At 36.7% G+C, this 18222-nt stretch overlaps 1 protein-coding gene across 1 annotated transcript in view; it reads left to right on the top strand.

Moving 5' to 3' along the window:
* Positions 1-208: 208 nt before the first annotated feature.
* COL10A1 (collagen type X alpha 1 chain) overlaps positions 209-18222 on the top strand; it is a 42777-nt gene continuing 24763 nt past the window's right edge. The window contains exon 1 of the mRNA XM_072408783.1: positions 209-544. The gene's annotated coding sequence lies outside the window, so the exon portion shown is untranslated. The remainder of the gene's footprint in view (positions 545-18222) is intronic.

Here is an 18222-nt window from a genome sequence, read left to right as displayed (position 1 = left end):
ATAGACTAATAAACAGAAGAAGATAAAATAACCTTACTGTCGTATTTTTGCAGGGTATATAAATTATTTTGATTTATTAATTAGAAACACTAAGGAATGCATTTTCCAAGCCACACTGATCCAAACCCAGAATAAAGTCATTGCCAAGATAAATGTCATAGGCTTCCTTAATTTAACACATGGGATCAGATGAATGAAAATCCAATTCCCCTTCCACTTCTCAAAAAAGAGAGTCTCACTGCTGGGAAACAAAGAAATGATTTTCTCCTGGAAGTGAATCAGAAGACACACCATCATTCGGTAGCCAGAATATAATTCAAGTGAGCTCGGTATAAAAAGAAAAAAAATTCCAAATCTATCATATAAACATTGTTTAAGGGAAAACTACATTTCTTACTCGAGCTTGCAAATCAGAGCGTGCTAGGTCTCTTGATGCTCACAGCTTGGAAATAGGCAAATCCAATGAAAGTGGACTTTGTGATGACCTATGCACACAAGTACAAAAAGGAACTGGACAATTAGAAATCTCTTCATTCCACTAAAGGTAGGATTGCATCTGCTTTCTACAACAGAATAATAAGGAGAATGTTATTAATACTGTATTCAGCATTGCTTCAATTTTTCCTTTGCTTTATGTCAGACAGAGCAGTTTAAGTATGCGTGAGGTGGCAATGTGCACAGAAGCCTGAAAAGGTTCAATTGAATCCAAGCAAAGAAACAAATTTTAACTCAGCCAAACAATCATAGTATCAAAAGCACACATGGAAAGCAATACAGTGCACCTGGTTACAATGTATTTTGGATTTATTGTTATGATTAGCTTTTCTATACATACAGTTAAATCGATTTCGAGAAAAGATGACTTGGCAAGTCAACTAAAAGTAAAATAATCCATGAAATGTGTTTGCTTACTTACTAAATGTCTCTGGTCCGAGGCCCGAAAAACATTAAAAACAACTTTAGCAAAGATTATACACAAGCTGACAGAACAAAAGATTTATATTCGTGAACCTGCTGTTATGAAACAAGTGACACATCTGGACTCTGGAAACAAGTGGTTCAGTCTAGGCAAGGAAGCTAGCATTAATAAAATATTTTTACCATTGTACAAGTACTGTGCATGTTATCAATTAGCTGCCTTGAAGTTAGACTACAACAAAGGACCATTTAAAGGAAATGTAAAGCATGTTTAATGTTCTGACCATTACAAAAAATATGATTAGTATAATGTAAGATAGTTTTAATCTTTGCGTGTCAATTCTTTTTATTCTTCAAAGTTTTATGCTAGAAATTATATGGAGGCAGTCATATGTGGTTGTGATACATGCAGCTTAGTAGCAGTGTTTAGTAATTGTATTTACTGCACCTAAGTGCAGGCCTATCATTCTGCTCACACTGATTAGCACAATTAACCTTCTAATCTCAATTGCAGACATGCTAAATACAGTGTTTCATATATACAGATAGATTTAAGACAGAGAAAGTATTCATATGCACAGTGTATGACATTTATTTATACAAATGCTATGTTCAACACTACTATTTGTACCAGTCCCTGCCAAAGCTATCTCACAGCCAAGCAGGGATATTGGCAGGCTAGGTTAAGGCAGAACTCAACCAAAATAAATGCTTATTATGGGTCATAGGGGAAGACTTTCTACTCTGCCATCACACTGCCCAATGTACAACATTCGGGAAAATTGTACAAAGAAGGGGTGCAATGATTTCTATAGGAAAAGTCACCATTCTAAATTTAATTATTGATGTTAAACAGTTAACCCCTTTATCATCGATAATATTATTAACATGTAGAACATCATACCAATAATACATTTGATAAAACAGAATGTGAGAAAATAAGATAAAACCGAACAAACACACCACTGTAGATAATAAAATCACCTACCATAAATCTTTTAAAATGTTACTTTGTAGTAAACATACCTGTTGCTTGTGCCTTATGTATTAAATAACTCAAACAATCTGGAATTATTTCTCCACAATCACCATAACAATTTCAGGGCAGGTTTATACTTTATTGGTTGCTGAGTGGGAGAATCTTCAGTCCTTAATATGTACCTGATGATATAAAAAGGTCTGTAAGGTCACAGCTTACTGCAATACAGATGATATCTGCATCTTTTTGGTATATTTTTTGCTATACAAAAGTAACATGAATACAAAATAAAGGGAGGATGTCGATATCAAGCATTGAAGTTAAGAAAAATGTAATCATTTCACAACAAAAACCAGACCGATCTGAACCACTTTACTTAGCCAGTAGACTGTTTTGCATTTTTTACTTTCTGAGCAACTCCCAGTAAGTCATGCTTCGACAATTTATTTCCAGGATCCAGAAAGCAGATCAGATGTACAAGACTGTTTTCCATTTTTAACAGGATAGCTTAGACATTTAAAAAATGTCTTTTGGTTTCCTGTAAAGATTTTCCTGTAGAGCACATATTTTCTGCCGTTAAGGTAATTCCAGTCACTTTCATGTGCTCCAATTATTTTAGCAATAATAATATAAGACTGAAATACGCCATGCAGAAAATGCAACTACTGCAGATTTAAATACATGATTTTTTTTTCAAGTTTCAGTGTTCTTGCTGTGTACCCAGGAGGAAAGCAAATTGTGTCCAAGAATATGTTTTCTTTACTTTTTTCTCATACTGGCCTTAAATACTGTAGAAATATTCTTTCCAAAGCATTAGGAAAGAATGTTACACCATTCATGTCTGCTGTTGTGTGCCAGGTAAGTATTTTATTAGTATCAAACTGATTTTGTTTAAGGATGCTATTTGTTACAAAGCAGATCCTAATTCATACATTTCATTACATCAATTCAAACAAATGTAGGGTTGTGGTAAAAATGTTACATCAGTAAAATATGCAAAATTAGACCTTGAATTATTGTGTGGCACATATCTGTACAGATCTAATGTATCAACACAACTTTCTTACAGACATAATCAAATTTGTCCTGCTAGTTTGAATCTGATTAATTATACATCAGAGACAGGAAAAACGTACATGCACATTGACACCTCAAATCCACATGCAAAAAAGGAAAACTGGATTTAAGTGGTGTTTGTTAGCTGCACCATTTTTTATTTTTTTTTCCTCTCTCTTCACCTTCGATTGTGGCAGCAAAGAGCTTGTGCTCTCTGTAGCTTTTGACAGCTCACTCCTAAGATTACTTTTCTACATGCAGGTTTGGATATCCTCTATTTTGCTGGCTGTGCTACTTAAGTAAGTTTGATGAAACCCTATCTATTCTGGCTAACCCCATACCTCTGGTTGACCCTTTCATTTTGGCTGTCACATTGACCCTAGCTCATTCTCTGCATCCTGATTGCCAAAGTATGCTAGCTGACCCTGGCCATCGTCATTTCTCCCCCATTCTGATTGACCCCCTTCTTTCCTTACTGCCTTTCACTGGGCCTGATTTATTAAAGCTATCCAAAGCTGGAGAGGCTCCAACTCTTAACCCCTTGAACCTCATTTGACATTAGGGCCTTATTTAATAATATCTCCTAGGCTGAAGACACCCTTTCATTAGTGAAGCTGGGTGATCCAGCAAAGCAGGAAAGGATCTGGTCCAGGATTGAAAACATTTGCTAACAAATAGCGAATGACTTTTAGGAAATTGATTCCAGGTTTGCTGGATCACCCAGTTTCACTGATAGAAGTGTATGCTCTCCAGCCTTGGAGAGCTTTAATAAATCAGGCCCACTGCCCTGGCTAATACCACCATCCTATCTCACCCTCTTCATCCTGACTACCTTACTCTATCATGTCTAACTCTGCCATACTAGCACAAACTTGCTGCTTCCAGTCAATCTTAGAAGGTTTATAAGGTCACTTCCAAACAAATTGAAGTCCATCAATCTATAGTGAGAAAAAAAATAATAAATGAAAAATATTACACCCTACAAACCTCAGTTAACATGTTAAATTTTAAGGTTCATGACAGTAAAACTAGAATAAGATTAAACAAGTATGGCATGTTTAGAAGGATGGTTAGGAGAAATCCTCTTCTCTCTAAAAAATAAGGCAGCATGGTTTAGATCTGAAATAAACACAAGACTTCAAGAACAATGTCCTTTGCACAGACAGGACCAAAGTGGAGTTCGGCCATCATGTTTGGCAATAACCAATCACACCATAGCTAAGCATACCAACTGCCAAGCATGGTGGTGGAGGAGTGGTGGTTTTGGCTTGTTTAACAGTCCAGTCAGTTATGAACTGGCCTGTGTACTAAAGTGTTCTAGATTCAAATGTCAGGACAACAGCTAACGCTCGCTCAAACTGGGGCATGCAACTGGCAGGCTTAAGAGGGCTGTGTATAAATGAATGCCCACCAACCTCAATGAATTTAGGCTAGGAATTAAATAAGAGTGGGTCAAAGTTCCTCGAAAATGATGTGGGAGACTGGTACAGTAATGCAGAAAATGATTACTTCAAATCATTGGCTTCCATTTCACCTTAGAATCAAATTTAAGGTCCTGTGCTTTGCCTTCAAATCCCTACACAGTTATTGTCCCACTTACATTTCTGACATGGTTAAAAAATACTCCCCCTGCCGCTCTCTCCGCTCCTCCAATGACCTACTACTGACTTCCTCACTCATAACCTCATCACACACACGGTTACAAGACTTCTCTAGAGCTGCTTCAACTCTCTGGAATGGTCTTCCTTGTCCTATTCGGCTTGCTCCTACTTTCTGCTCATTTAAAAGAGCGCTCAAAACCCATTTTTTCAAACTTGCCTACCCGTCTTCTTCTGTCAATTGAAACCACCACTACATATCGCCCATCCTATTGTGTGTGAAATTCCCTCACCTACTAGATTGTAAGCTCTTCGGGGCAGGGTCCTCTCCACCTGTATCACTGTCTGTATTAGTCTGTCATTTGCAATCCCCATTTATTGTACAGCGCTGCGTAATATGTTGGCGCTATATAAATCCTGTTTAATAATAATAATAATAATAATTGCTAATAAAGGTGATTCTGGGGGCCATTGTCATTGCCAATTGAGGGCTGGGTCTGCTGGTCAAAAAGGAAAAAAAATAAAATGAATATACCAAAAAGTATAAATAAAACATGGCTTCCCTATTTTATCTTAGTTTTTTCTTTTTTTAAAAAACAAAAAAATATTGTGGAATGTTTTGTGATGTTTTACATCTGAGGTTAGACTTAAATGATTTTAGAATCCACTAAGACCATATAAGGTGTTTCTTTTCTTTCTTTTTCACACTTACAGTATACTCCTGACCCTTGATCTTTTTGTGTTTTTCTCCTTTCCCTCTGCGTATGTTTTTGTACTTTATGTAGTAGATTTTTAGGACTGGAGACTTAGTATACCCATACTTTTATGCTTATAACCCAGTACTTTCATACCCAATTTTTCTTCTGTATGCTATTTGGAAACAAATGCTTCGAAATCAGCCTAAATATCAGACATTCTGCTCAGCTGCTTGATGTGTACAGTTACAGGGCTCACAGTTGTTTACCTAGCCAATCAAGCGGTTGGCAAAGTAAACCAGCTTGGATTTAATATTCAGAGTTTGAATTTAAATGTTCAGCTGAACATACCTGGAACTGAACTGAGGCACATCTGAGCAAAACTTGTCGATTTAAATCTAGTTTATTTAAGGTGTCCTAGTTATTTTAGGAAGGCCAAATATGAATAAGACAAAGGGTGATTAGGCCTCCAGAAAGAAGAGTACACTAGTGAACTGTGTACAAAATTTATCTCTGGTTAGACTAAATAAGAATATGACAAATATATATGCATGTATATTGTTTAAAGAGTCAGCGAATAAGTCTCTGAAGGCTCCTTGGACTGAAAATATATGTATTGTATAGAACATATCAAATGTGTAAAAGTAATAAGGAGGGGGTCTATATTTGATGTACAGTGCCAGTTACAAATGCCCATGGGCAAAGACTAATTGAAAATGCATGACTAGTATATACTAATACATTCCTACAAGGTATTATGTAACCTGTATGCTTGATTATAGACTACTGCAACACCTTTTGTTGCTCCCAGTGGTAAGGTAAATCCGGACAATTGCAATTCTGGCAACCTATCTTACTACCTAAACCCCCATTCTCATCTCCACTCCAGCTTTCACATCTGAATAAACCATCAAACCCCAAGATTTAAACACTAGTTATCCAGATATAAGTCAGCTTTTATCATTATTTCCTCTGGGATGGCAATAATAGGGTTTTAAAAATAGTGTGAGCTTCTAGTAAGAATGTAAGTATTTAAAGAGCTGGGCCATCTTTTAGATGGGTCTGTTTCTCAGGTGTACTAGTTGATAAAAAGTCTCTTCTTATTTATATCCACAAGTCATCTACATCTACCATCATATAAAATACAAATGATGTATCAAATATGTATAGTATATAATAATGTGATAAAAATAAAAAAGGACAGTAGGTGTTCCTGTAACTTTTATTTTTTAAAACATTTTTGTTGCACAAATAGGAAGAGGAGAGATTAATGACTAAAAATTATTTGACAGGGAATATAATTTAAATATTTACCAGAAAGGAAAAGGCATTAATAGAATCATGTAATAATTATTTTTATGATTGGGCTACATGGATTTCAGAATTTTCCAAAATATAATTTTGTTACTAAAATTAGTAGAAAAGAATCTGATTGGGTCTGATTGGGTGGTTATCTTTTTAGTGTTCCAACATGAATGACCATTGGTTATAATATTATATACAGTCAGATTAGCTGTGACAGTGTCAGTTTTCTTTGGTATTATGACTAGTAACAGATTATGTACCATCACGTTAGCTGGTATGATAGTTGGTAAATAAATATATAACATTAGTTATGGAAGCTAATTACCTTACTGCATGTTTTTGAAGGAGGAAACTCACGCAAACACATAGAGAACCTGCAAACCCCAAACAGATGGTATCCTGACCAAGATTTGAATCTGGGACCTAGTTCTGCAAAGACCAGAGTTCTAACCACTGACCCACCCTGCCCACCCCCTTAATAGAAAAAGCTCTTTGTGGAGAGGAAAATGCAATTTCTAGATGTGAGAACAGCTGTCTATAGTGATAGACAAAATGGGGCCCAATATTATTTTGTCATTAGTACAATAAATGTAAACCACAAATCCATTTTAAAATGAAACCTACACACATTTCTCAATTTCCACTAATGTAAGCAATTGATCTAATGTAGCTTGTATTGTTTTTGTAAGTTATGGTTCCTGAAACTGCCTGTTGTTTTTTTAATTGTCCTTTGTAGACCAATTGAAAAAACAAACCTGCACTTAGAGGCAGGGGTCAATACCATGCTTTTCTATGCTGTGATGTAGCTCTCCCAATAACTGAATTGGACTTTTAACAAACCATAAAAGAGAATAAAATAGCTTCTGAAGTATATAAGTCTGCCTAAGGTTTATTTTAAATTAATAGAATTAAAGTCATGTTAGGAGGCTTATCAGTTTTTTGCCATGCCACGCAGAGCAACATCATTTTTTCAGAAGTAGTGCTGTTTTGCAAGACTCAAAATATTTTTTTGCATGTTTTTGGGTATTCTTTGCAAAGTGAATGTTTAGGTCTACTAAGCTAATTTAATTATTCCTTGCAGATTGATAATTTACATCACTAAGTGAACAGCCTAAACTATTTTAGTAAATTAACCCCAATGTGTCCGTACTATCACACACAATGAAGTTGATTTTTTAAATGAGTTAAGGCTGTTGACTTAGCAAAGTGAATTTCACGTAGGATCCACAAATGATGAAGGATGAACGATCGTAATGAAAGTAAAGGGGAGCGTGCACAGCGGGGTGCCGCTTTGTCATTCTCCCCCTCCCCTCTCCATAGAGTGGAACAGAGCTGTATGTACATATGTATGTACGTATGTATGTCATTCATGCATCATGAATTTTTTTGTCTTTGGAAAGAATCATGAAAGATTCTTTCCAGTGACAATTATTGCACGTATGTACGCAGCCTTAGTTTAGTGGATGTATTTAAAATTCACTTTTTTCAGAAAATACTCAACCATGTACAAGAAAATTAATATTATTATTATGCTGTTGGCACACAATCGAATGGCTGAAGTCAGTAGAGCTTCACTTTCAATCACAAAGTAAAGTAAAGTAAAACTATGTACTCCTAATGCAGACTTCATTGGGCTGTAAAGTGTGTTTTCTAAGTTAAAAAACTTCTAAGACAGATGAGGTATGCAGTTCTGAAAATATTATTGCTACTAATTGATATCCTAACCATCTATTTCAACACTTTTGTGCTGTGGTGTTATAAGGGATGGGATGGCTTACAATCTGTACTATGGCCCTGAAATATTCTTTCTCTTGCCACATGCCCTTAGTTTAGGCATACCTTATGCTATCAAAAGCAAAAATAAGTAAATTATATAGATATATATTGTGGTATATCACTGGGGGTTGCTCATGGTGAGAAGAGACTCCTAAAATCCAAAATAACAGCAGTTTTTATTTGTTTAAGCAAGTGTTAAAGCACACTCTCCAGCACTTCACAACAAAACAATTACCAGTAGCCTGGCTGGGCCTCTGGCTACCTCACTTAGGTGCCCTCTCTTACTAACACATACACTATATCAGTACTGTTAACTCACAACTTTGTAGTACTGTTTGGCCGCTGGCTTCTCTGGAACCCTCTGTTTCTCTCTCAGGCTGAAACACTCTGGCTCTCTCTTTAGCCTGCATCCCTCTGGCTCTCTCTCAGTCTGGAACACTCAGGATCTCTCTCAGCCTGGAACTCTCAGCCTGGAACACTCTTGCTCTCTCTCAACCTGGAATCCACTCTGGCTGTCTTTCAGCCTGGAATCCACTCTGGCTCTCTCTCAGTCTGGAATCCACTCTGGCTCCCTTCTCAGCCCCTTGCTGATCAATTCCCTCTTTTTTTGCACCTGAGTGCAGGTGCATATAACCCAAATCAGGGTTGTGCCAAGAAACCCACCCTTTCACTCCCTTGGCCGGCTCCAGGGCCCTAAAGACCCTGGTTTCTTCCTAAAAACCTATACAAACATAACCACTTTCATTTCCCTGCAGCCTTTAATGCACTTCCCTGCCTCCGTCTCGCGACTACCCAGCTTCCGTACTATCCGGCCTAGTATTGAGGCCGAAAAAAAAAATCTATTATAAAAAGCCGGGGCAGTCGTGTGCTGCGGTGCTTCTCCATGGCACACATTGCGACTTTGCTGCTGCCTGCTCTCTGGAACTGTTATGGATGTCCACAGGTGCGGCGTGCGTAGCACTGGACCCTGTGTGGAGCTAAGTATAGTGCTTCATTAATGGAACTTCGGACTATATGGCTTTTTTGTTGTTTGGCCTACCCTGCCACCACATTAGGACGGATAGTCCGAAGTCTACTGTATATATATATATATATATCATAGGTTGAAAAAAGACATAGGTCCATCAAGTTCAACCACTATGAAAATAAACATATCCCAGATAAAAATATATCGAAATAGTTGATCCAGGAGGGCAAAAAACCCTTATAAGCATTCAATTTGCTCCAACAGGGGTAAAAAGTTCCTTCCTGATCCCGGATGTTCCCTGGACAGTCTCTGCTGTCTTTACTTGTCAGCTCTCTCAGCTAATATCTCCTCATAGCTAAGCTCCTCCATTACTTTTATTAGTTTAGTTGTCTGTCTCTGCACTCTCTCCAATTCCACAATGTTCTTTTTGTGAACTGGTGTACAAATCTGACCAATGCTTTGTACAGGATTTTGTCTCCATACCTGCAGTCTTTTCTTCTTTTAATGCAAGAAAGTATTTTGCTAGCTTTAAATTATGCAGCTTGGCCTTGCATGCTGGTATTAAGTTTATGATCTACCAAAACCCCAGAGCCTTTGCCATTTCTGACCCCCCCAAACGTATTCCCCCTAGACAGCATGAAGCATGCATGTTGATGTGTATATATATATATATATATATATATATATATATAGTTGATATATACAGTTGATCCAAGAAAGGGAAAAAGAAAAACCCTAGAAAGCATTGTCCAATTTGCTCCAGGGAAAGATATCCATCCTAATTCCCTACGGCGATTGGATATTTCCTGATTCAACAGTCTTTGATGTTATTACATAAAAAATGTAATGCCCAGTTGTATTTTGTGTATTTGGAAATACATCCAGCTTTTTTTCTTATTCTATTGGCCCTGCTAAAACCACTTCCTGGGGAAATTTATTCCACATTTTCACAGTTAAGAATTCCTTCTTTATGCAGGAATTAAACGCTGCCACTGTGTTTTTTGCAATGACCTTAATATGAATATTTTTTTCAGCAATTTTTCTATATGTATCCTTTTAAATATTTACAGTATACTTGGTGGTCATATCCTCTTGTCTTGACTCTATTTACTCCTGCAGTTGTATTCCTCCAAGAATGTGCATAATAAAAATAATTACATAAACAAAAATCGTATTTACCACTAAGTTGCCAAAATTAACATTGCATTTAGCTGCTTGTAAATTAAAGGTATTTTTAAGGACTTTATTCCATTACGTAGGTTGGTGTCATCTGCAAACAGATATATGGTACTTTCAATCCCAAACCTTACATTATTTATAAAAATGGTAAAAAGTAAGGGTCCCAACAACAAACCCTGGGGTATACCATATACAACCTTAGGCCATTCAGAGTATCAACCATTAATTACTACTTTTAGACTAGGATCTTTAAACCAGTTCTCTAAAGACTGAATTTTTCTGGTGTCCTCAGGTTGTACATTAACTGTCTTTAGGGTACTGTGTCAAATGCTTTTGGGAAGTCTATGTATACTGTATCAACTGCTACTCCCTGTCCAAATAATTAGTTCCTCCTAAAGAAAGAGAATTTACCTAACAACTTTGGTCTTTCTTGAATCCGTGCTATCACTTATAAATTTCTCATTGTAATTTTGTACTTAAGCTCCAGCATTTTCCTTTGTGTACATCTAGCTGAAGAGGTGTTTGATATGAAGATCAATAACAACATGTTTCATAGTTGACAATACCAGGTGCTACAGAAAGCATAATCAGTGGAAAGGCATCAACATTTTGCAATTTGGCCCCTTTATCTGTAGTTATAGCCTTGCCCTCAATGTTTTTCTTCAATTTACCTCTGCAAGTTCAGAGTATCAAAGTAATGACCCCTGGAGGCATGTCAAGACACCATGAAGTTCCAGAAGAATGTTTTCACCCCCATAGAGGGAAGGGGGCTTAGGTGTGGCATGTTAAGCTGTAAACCGGGCAATCTGCACAGACACCTAATAATTGACAATATATGGGTCTGGCAGACCTCCCTGATGTTTAGGTTGGATAATGTTTACTGTGGTACACGTGGTGTTCAAGTTCCCCAGGTGGTGCAAATTGTTCTTCTCTGTATAATGCAAATTTAGATGGGTAGACACATATGAAGGGTAATATATTTTTGGAGCAGTGTCATTTTCACTGCAGCAATAGATTCCAAACAGAGATTTGATTTTTTCCCAATGATTCCACAATTAAGAGCACAGCATTTTGAGACTATTCAACTGTAAAGCCTTGGAAATAAGTCAATCCTGAGAATAAATTTGTCAGAGAGAAATAGAACATTATTTGTTGCTGTCCCACCATATCAAAACCTTAAATATCAGCATGTGACCAAATAGCAATGGCCAGTCATTCTATAGCCAATGCAAACAAGAGCAGGGAAAATGGTCAGCTATGCTTGGTACTCCTGCTGAATTGTAAATTCTCTGGGGCCATCATATAGATCGGGAACCTATTTGTGAGTTTGTATGTCTGTGTAGTGGGGGGGAGGGGTAAAAGTCCTACTTTTTCATAATGTAATTAGGGCCAAAGAACAGAATCAAAACCCTTTTTTAACGTTTAAGCTAGGCATAAATGCTAAGCAGTGTCTTAGATTAGAATGTTATCATCAGTTTTTCTCCATGGCAAAAAACCCACCTGATGCATTCCAATAAGATCTGCAATTCAAATAAGATGAAGGAACCGTTTCTATAAGCTTTGCATCTAGGTTTTGCAGGAAAATTATTATCTCAATAAGACAGTATCATAGTATCGGAATCAAGATTTAGAATAATATATATAGAATAATATCATAGCCCAGGTTACCTCCTGATAAGAGAGCATTAAATATGAGCTAGGTAGGGGGCAAAGATCCATTTTTAGTTTTTTTTTTGTTAATATATAAGACCTTGAAGCCATCTGGGACATGGTGCTTGATTTAATAAAGCTCTTCAAAGCTGGAGAGGATACACTTTCCACAGGGAAGCTGGGTGATCCAGCAAACCTGAAATGGATCTGGTCCACGATTCAAAACATTTGCTAACCAATAATGGGATGCCTGCTGAGAAGTAGGGGAAGTTTAGACAAGGTTACTCACTGTGCTAATTGCTGATCTGTATGACAAGTTTATGAACGAATTGACACCCAGATGCATGAATGCACTCTGCAATGCCTTACAACCTAAGAAAGAGTCATACATCTCACTAAGCCTCAGCAGAATCATTGAGCTAGGTACCTGAGTTCATAAAAAGCAGTGAGTAACCAGTTCTCGACTGCTTTGTAAACAGCAAGCCCTACTCCAGTGAAGGTGAGCTCTGTTTGAGATTTGTTAGCATTGCCATGCTTACCTGTCTCACATGTGGTGTCTGCGATTCCATGGGGGTAAAGTAGAAAAAAAGAGAACCTGTACTGCATTTTAAATATTTAACCTTTAACAGTTCCTCCAAACGCGAGATACTACAAGATAATTACAGCCAGTTGTATTACCCAGAAAAGTTTTCTAGGCCTCTCTCTGATTTTTTTTAACTACAATACTAGGGCTTTATATTTCATTACTAAGGCCAGCAATGGAACCCCTTATTGATGAGCAAAGTTAGACAAAGTCAGGCCCTAACAACAATGTGAAAAATTAGAAAGTTAACAGCAATTATTTGGGGTGCCCACTCTAATACTGGCCCTAAACACAAACATTTTCTGACACACTGGAATGAATAATAATAAAGTTGCTTTTCAACTGGTTAAAAGTTGTAAACATTACCTGCTTTGAATTTAGCCAGTTTTAGACAGGGCTTTTTAAGGTTTAGAATGGAGCAAATGCTCACGTCAAGGGTTATTGAATCTCCTAGAACCTGAATATAATGTTACGCTAATTTAATAACAAAAAATAAAGTATCAGAGTTGATTAAAACATCACTGATTAATGTTCTCAAAACTTAGACCTTGGCATGTAATACAAATGAGATTTGCATGGCATGACAGCTCAACTGAAAAATATACCAAACATGGATGCATTCAAAAAAGTCAAGCGAGTTATAATAGGGAATATAAACAAATTAGCTATGCTGAAAAAAACAATGTTCATCCTAAAATGTTATGGTATTTATTAACACGCCGTTCCAAGATTTGTCATGCTCTCATCAAAAATAAGGAAATTTACTGCAGGGTTTGATGACACCAGATGTGCTTTTATTCATTTTGTTACATCTTCCAGTATACATGAATGCTTGAAGAAAAGAAATAATATTGCTTTCACTCAGACCTGTTCAACCCACAGCATCTTGCCCACATTGCATGCTAACAAAAAATGGGCCTGGATAATGCATCTGGTTCTTTGATCTGCATTTAACTTTTAAATTCAATTCAAAAATGCAACATATATCTAAAAGGTAATGCATGCTTTCTGTTTGTTGAGGTAGTTTCGACAAGTTCCTGAATCCACTGCCAATTTACATTTTTTTAAAATGGATGTTTGATATAATGTTTATAAACACTGGAAAGATTCAAAGTAACATTGTGTATCAATTCTGATTTATACATTCTTTTCTGCTGCCTCTCTTTGTAGTTCTCTTCATTGGCTTCTATTTCACCTTAGAATCAAATTCAAGCTCCTGTGCTTTGCCTTCACATAGCTCTATAGCTCTTGTCCCACTTACCTTCCTGACCTGGTAGAAAAATACTCCCCTAGCCACTCTCTTCACTCCTCCAATGATCTACTAATGACTTCCTCTCTCATATTCTCGCCACACGCACAGCTCCAAGACTTTTCCAGATCTGCCCCAACTCTCTGGAATGGTCTACCACATCCTATTTGGCTCGCTCCTACTTTCTGCTCATTTCAAAGAGTCTTCTTTTGTTTTTTAAACCCCTCACTGCTTAGCCACCATTCCATATCTCCCTCCTTCCCGCATGTCTTAGATTGTAAGTTCTTCTAGGCAGGGTCCTCTCCTCCTCCTGTGTCACTGTCTGTATCTGTCTGTCATTTTCAACCCCTATTTATTGTACAGTGCTAGGTAATATGTTGACACTATATAAATACAGTTTATTAATAATTATAATATTAATATATCTGAAGATTGAAGCTTATTTAATTATTCACAGATGAATAAAAGTGAGTAGTGGTAAAGCAGATAAAGATTAAAAAAAATGTGTTCTTATTTAATTCCCTATTAACTCCCTTAGCCAGGTCCCTTTGCATTGAGTAAATGCAGCTAGAAAAAATGAACATGTTTCATTTCGGGATACACAGCAAAAACATATATATTTTGAAAAGGTTCATCCTTTTCCATAACATTTATTTATATATTTGGTGCAATCAGAATTCTTTGTTTTCTGGTATTTTTTTTTTACTGCAGGTCTGGGTAAATTTTCCGAGAGCTGATCAACCAAAAAAATGGTTTGAAAACATGTGCCTTATTTGTCTTTCGCACATGTCAGATATCATGTTTCTTTGTTGTCATGTTAACTGAAAATGTGACATTTGGACAAGCTTGTTTCAAGATTTTTGCTATCTGTGCCAGTTATAAGTACTTTCTTGCCAGTAATATAATATTGTTGAACACTATTTGGGCAGAGCTATGCAGACTACCAAAACATTCCTAATGCAAGTGATACTGTGCATTGCACTTTAAAGTAAAAATCACACACAGCACACCTGGGAGCTATTGGCCTGGACAGCCTTAGGAACAGTTAAAGGCCAATTTCAAGAAAATTTCAAGACATCCATATCATATTAATCAAAACTGAAATGTGATTCAGTGCCTGTGTAACCCAAAAAAAAATCTTTTTAACAAAGAAAAAAGAAACAGATTTTAATTTGTAAAAGCTGTACTTTAAAACTGTACATTAGGATGACCATTAAAAAATGATTACATTAATTTTTAATCCTACTCAACAATCACATACACATGCACATTTATTTCCTATGAGTATACATTTATGTGACAAGCAGGCATTCCTGATGTCTAGGGGGAACAAAATTCTAGCAGATGTAAATTTCCATCTAGCAATAGATTTCGCCAGTGGTGGATTATTTGTACCGTGGGTTCCAAGCTGTTTTCAGTTTATGTCTCCCTTTCCCAATTTTAATTGGATGATACCTAAGGGTCACTATGCACAAACATTTAAGTTTTTCTTCTGAGATGAGTTTGCAAAACTTTTCCTGGGGGTTTAGTGGCTTTGGAATTTAATTTTAAATTGAATCTCATGCAGCTGTATACTTTTTGTGAGTCACTCATAGAATTGTGACAGATGGAAACAACGCTTCCAGGTACATGGAATGTATGGACTTATTGTGTGTGGTCACTGAAAAATGATCAAACTTTCATTGAGAGAAATACAAAGTCTATTATTGCTGATCACCTTGAAAAAGAAAGTCTTGAGAGACTATCACTGATTTATTATGAGGAGCATAAAAGTGTAGAAGTTTTTTGCATTACAATTTCTCTTCCCAGAGTCTGTGGTCCTGGGCAGCCACCAATTCTATCCTCATTATATACTTTCCATCAATGGTGCCATAAGTGTTTATACCATAAAATGTTCTGCCCTAAAACCTTGATTTTTAAGGTGGAAGGATGTACATCTATCTAAATTAGTAACACTAGAACATTTTAAAACAGTCATTAAGAGTGGGTAAAAGCAGACATATCCAAAAAGGCACAAAGCAATTTTACTCAGCCAGTCAGAATTTGTGTTGGACTGTACTGATAAAATTTACTTTTTACCTTTTTGAATGGTATGGTAAATTGTTGACTGTTTCATGGTAAAAGTTCATTTGTATTTTTTATTTGATGTTAGGATGGGTTTTTACCCCTTTTACCTTTTTACATAGTCACATCATATAGAAATACATAAGACACAAGCAAGAGAAACAACAGTAGTTGTGGAAGTTTTATCTTTGAACAGCATCAAGCTTCATACACAGGCCCGAATATTGTTGCCCAAGAGGAAGAGTTGAGCTCATCTCGGGCAGAAATCTGAAATGTGTACAGCTGTCCCTTAGCAAAGTATATTATTTTACCATTCACAACCACTGTGCACTCCTATAAAGGAAAGCACAGAGGGGTACTGTTAACCCCCTGTTGCCCCACTTACCTCTCCACTGAACAGATTGGCACACATCTGTCACTGGAAACAATCAGATTGTTTGCCAGTGACAATCATCTGACATCTGTTACATTCCTCTTGTGTTTTTTTAAGTTGAAAGTGCTTTTTTATCAGTTCTGGGAGCTTAAAAAAAAAATTCACTTGTTACTGAACATGTGTTCTTGGAGTTCCTGTATGTTTACAGTGCTATGCTGCATTGTTTTATTATTTTAAATTTGAGAGCAACATTTACCTAAACTGCCTTATGTTATATTACCTACATTTACTGCGCATAGATATAGTAAACGTAAGGCATACACTGGTTAGACCTATAATGGCTGATTAAAAATGTTCTACTGCTAGCCAGTGTGTGAAAGTCTATCATTTACCATGATCCAGTTACATTTTGAAGTGAGGGGATCTTTAGGAATATTATCTTTATTTCACGCTTTAGCTAATGTTATGTGAGCAGCCAGCAAGAAGAGCTTAGCCCATTTCTTTGTATATTTAGGGAGCTGTTGGTTGAGATAATTGAAAAGAGCAGCTTCTGGGTTTTTTTTCTATCTTCGTTTGTATAATCAAGGACAGAAGTGTAAACATTTCTGACCAGTAGTTTTGGGCTGCAGGACATGATCACCAAATGTGCTCCAACAGCCCTCTTCCCTCAAAACCTCCAAAGCAGAGTGGAGAAGATGAGGGTTTGTACTTGGCTATATGTTCTGGGACTAAATACCAACGTAAGGGCACTTTGTAATTTGCTTCTACTTTAGCGAGTGAGCTATCTCACTCCATTCTTCCATTTCCCATGTCTTACCTATATCTGCTTCCCAAGCATTCATGTAGGATAGTTTTGTAGCTGGACCCACTAGGATTGCATATAACAGGAAGATTTAACTTTTAGTGTCTGTTATAGATTTACAAGAGCTTTTAAATTACATGGAGTAGAAAGGAGGTTCACCTTGTCTGAGTTTAGAGCATAGAAATGATTTTATCTGTCTATATTGAAAATTTTCACTTGTGGGGAGTTCTTTTGAGCACTCCTCGTACATCTATTATGTCCTGTAAATGGCAGAATCCTTTTCTAATCCACCACCCAAATCTATGTCGATCCCTTCCCGTGGAAAATTCTGGATTGTCCCATAAAGGGGCCAATGGAGTATGCTGAGACACTATTTTGGGATGATGTCACAGTTCGTCCCATACTGGGAGTGTGCTAAAGTGGGACACCACTAGCCATTGGGCTAATACATTTTGGCCTAGTCTTGCCTTTTAAAGTTGTCCTACTCCTGGCAGATTTACAGTTGTGCATTATCTGCAGTTTCCTAATTCTTAAGTAGAGCTTGACAGAAATTGGCAAGAAACAAATCAGTTTTGCATCAAGTAACACAGGGACAGATGAGAGAAACTATTGGCAACATTTAAAATACCAGCCAAATCCTTGCAGAGAGAAGTTAATTGTAACTCATTTATTGTATGTATCAGTTATGGCTTCCAATAAAACCAGTTTGGGCTAGATAATTATTGTCAGACAGAGCATCCAGTTGGCTTTTTTTCCTGGTAATATATCTAAATGGTTTCAACTACTTTATTTTACATTTTTCTATACTATTTCTCTGGAGGAATAGCATTGTATTAATGGAACAGGAAGTATAATAGTACTGCAATAGATCTGAATTTATTACCAGAAGGGAATGGTATTCTGAAGTTCAGAGGCCAACTAGAAAGGGTGATGATGATATCTTATTACTGCAAACTCGGAAGCTAGCGGATTTAGACAAATAGATGATAGATAGATAGATAGATAGATAGATAGATAGATAGATAGAT

The sequence above is a fragment of the Pyxicephalus adspersus genome, chromosome 4 (genome assembly GCF_032062135.1).
Source record: "Pyxicephalus adspersus chromosome 4, UCB_Pads_2.0, whole genome shotgun sequence".
Classification (NCBI taxonomy): Eukaryota; Metazoa; Chordata; class Amphibia; order Anura; family Pyxicephalidae; genus Pyxicephalus; species Pyxicephalus adspersus.
Note: the sequence above shows the minus strand (reverse complement) of the source record. Positions and strands in the feature narration are given on the sequence as shown.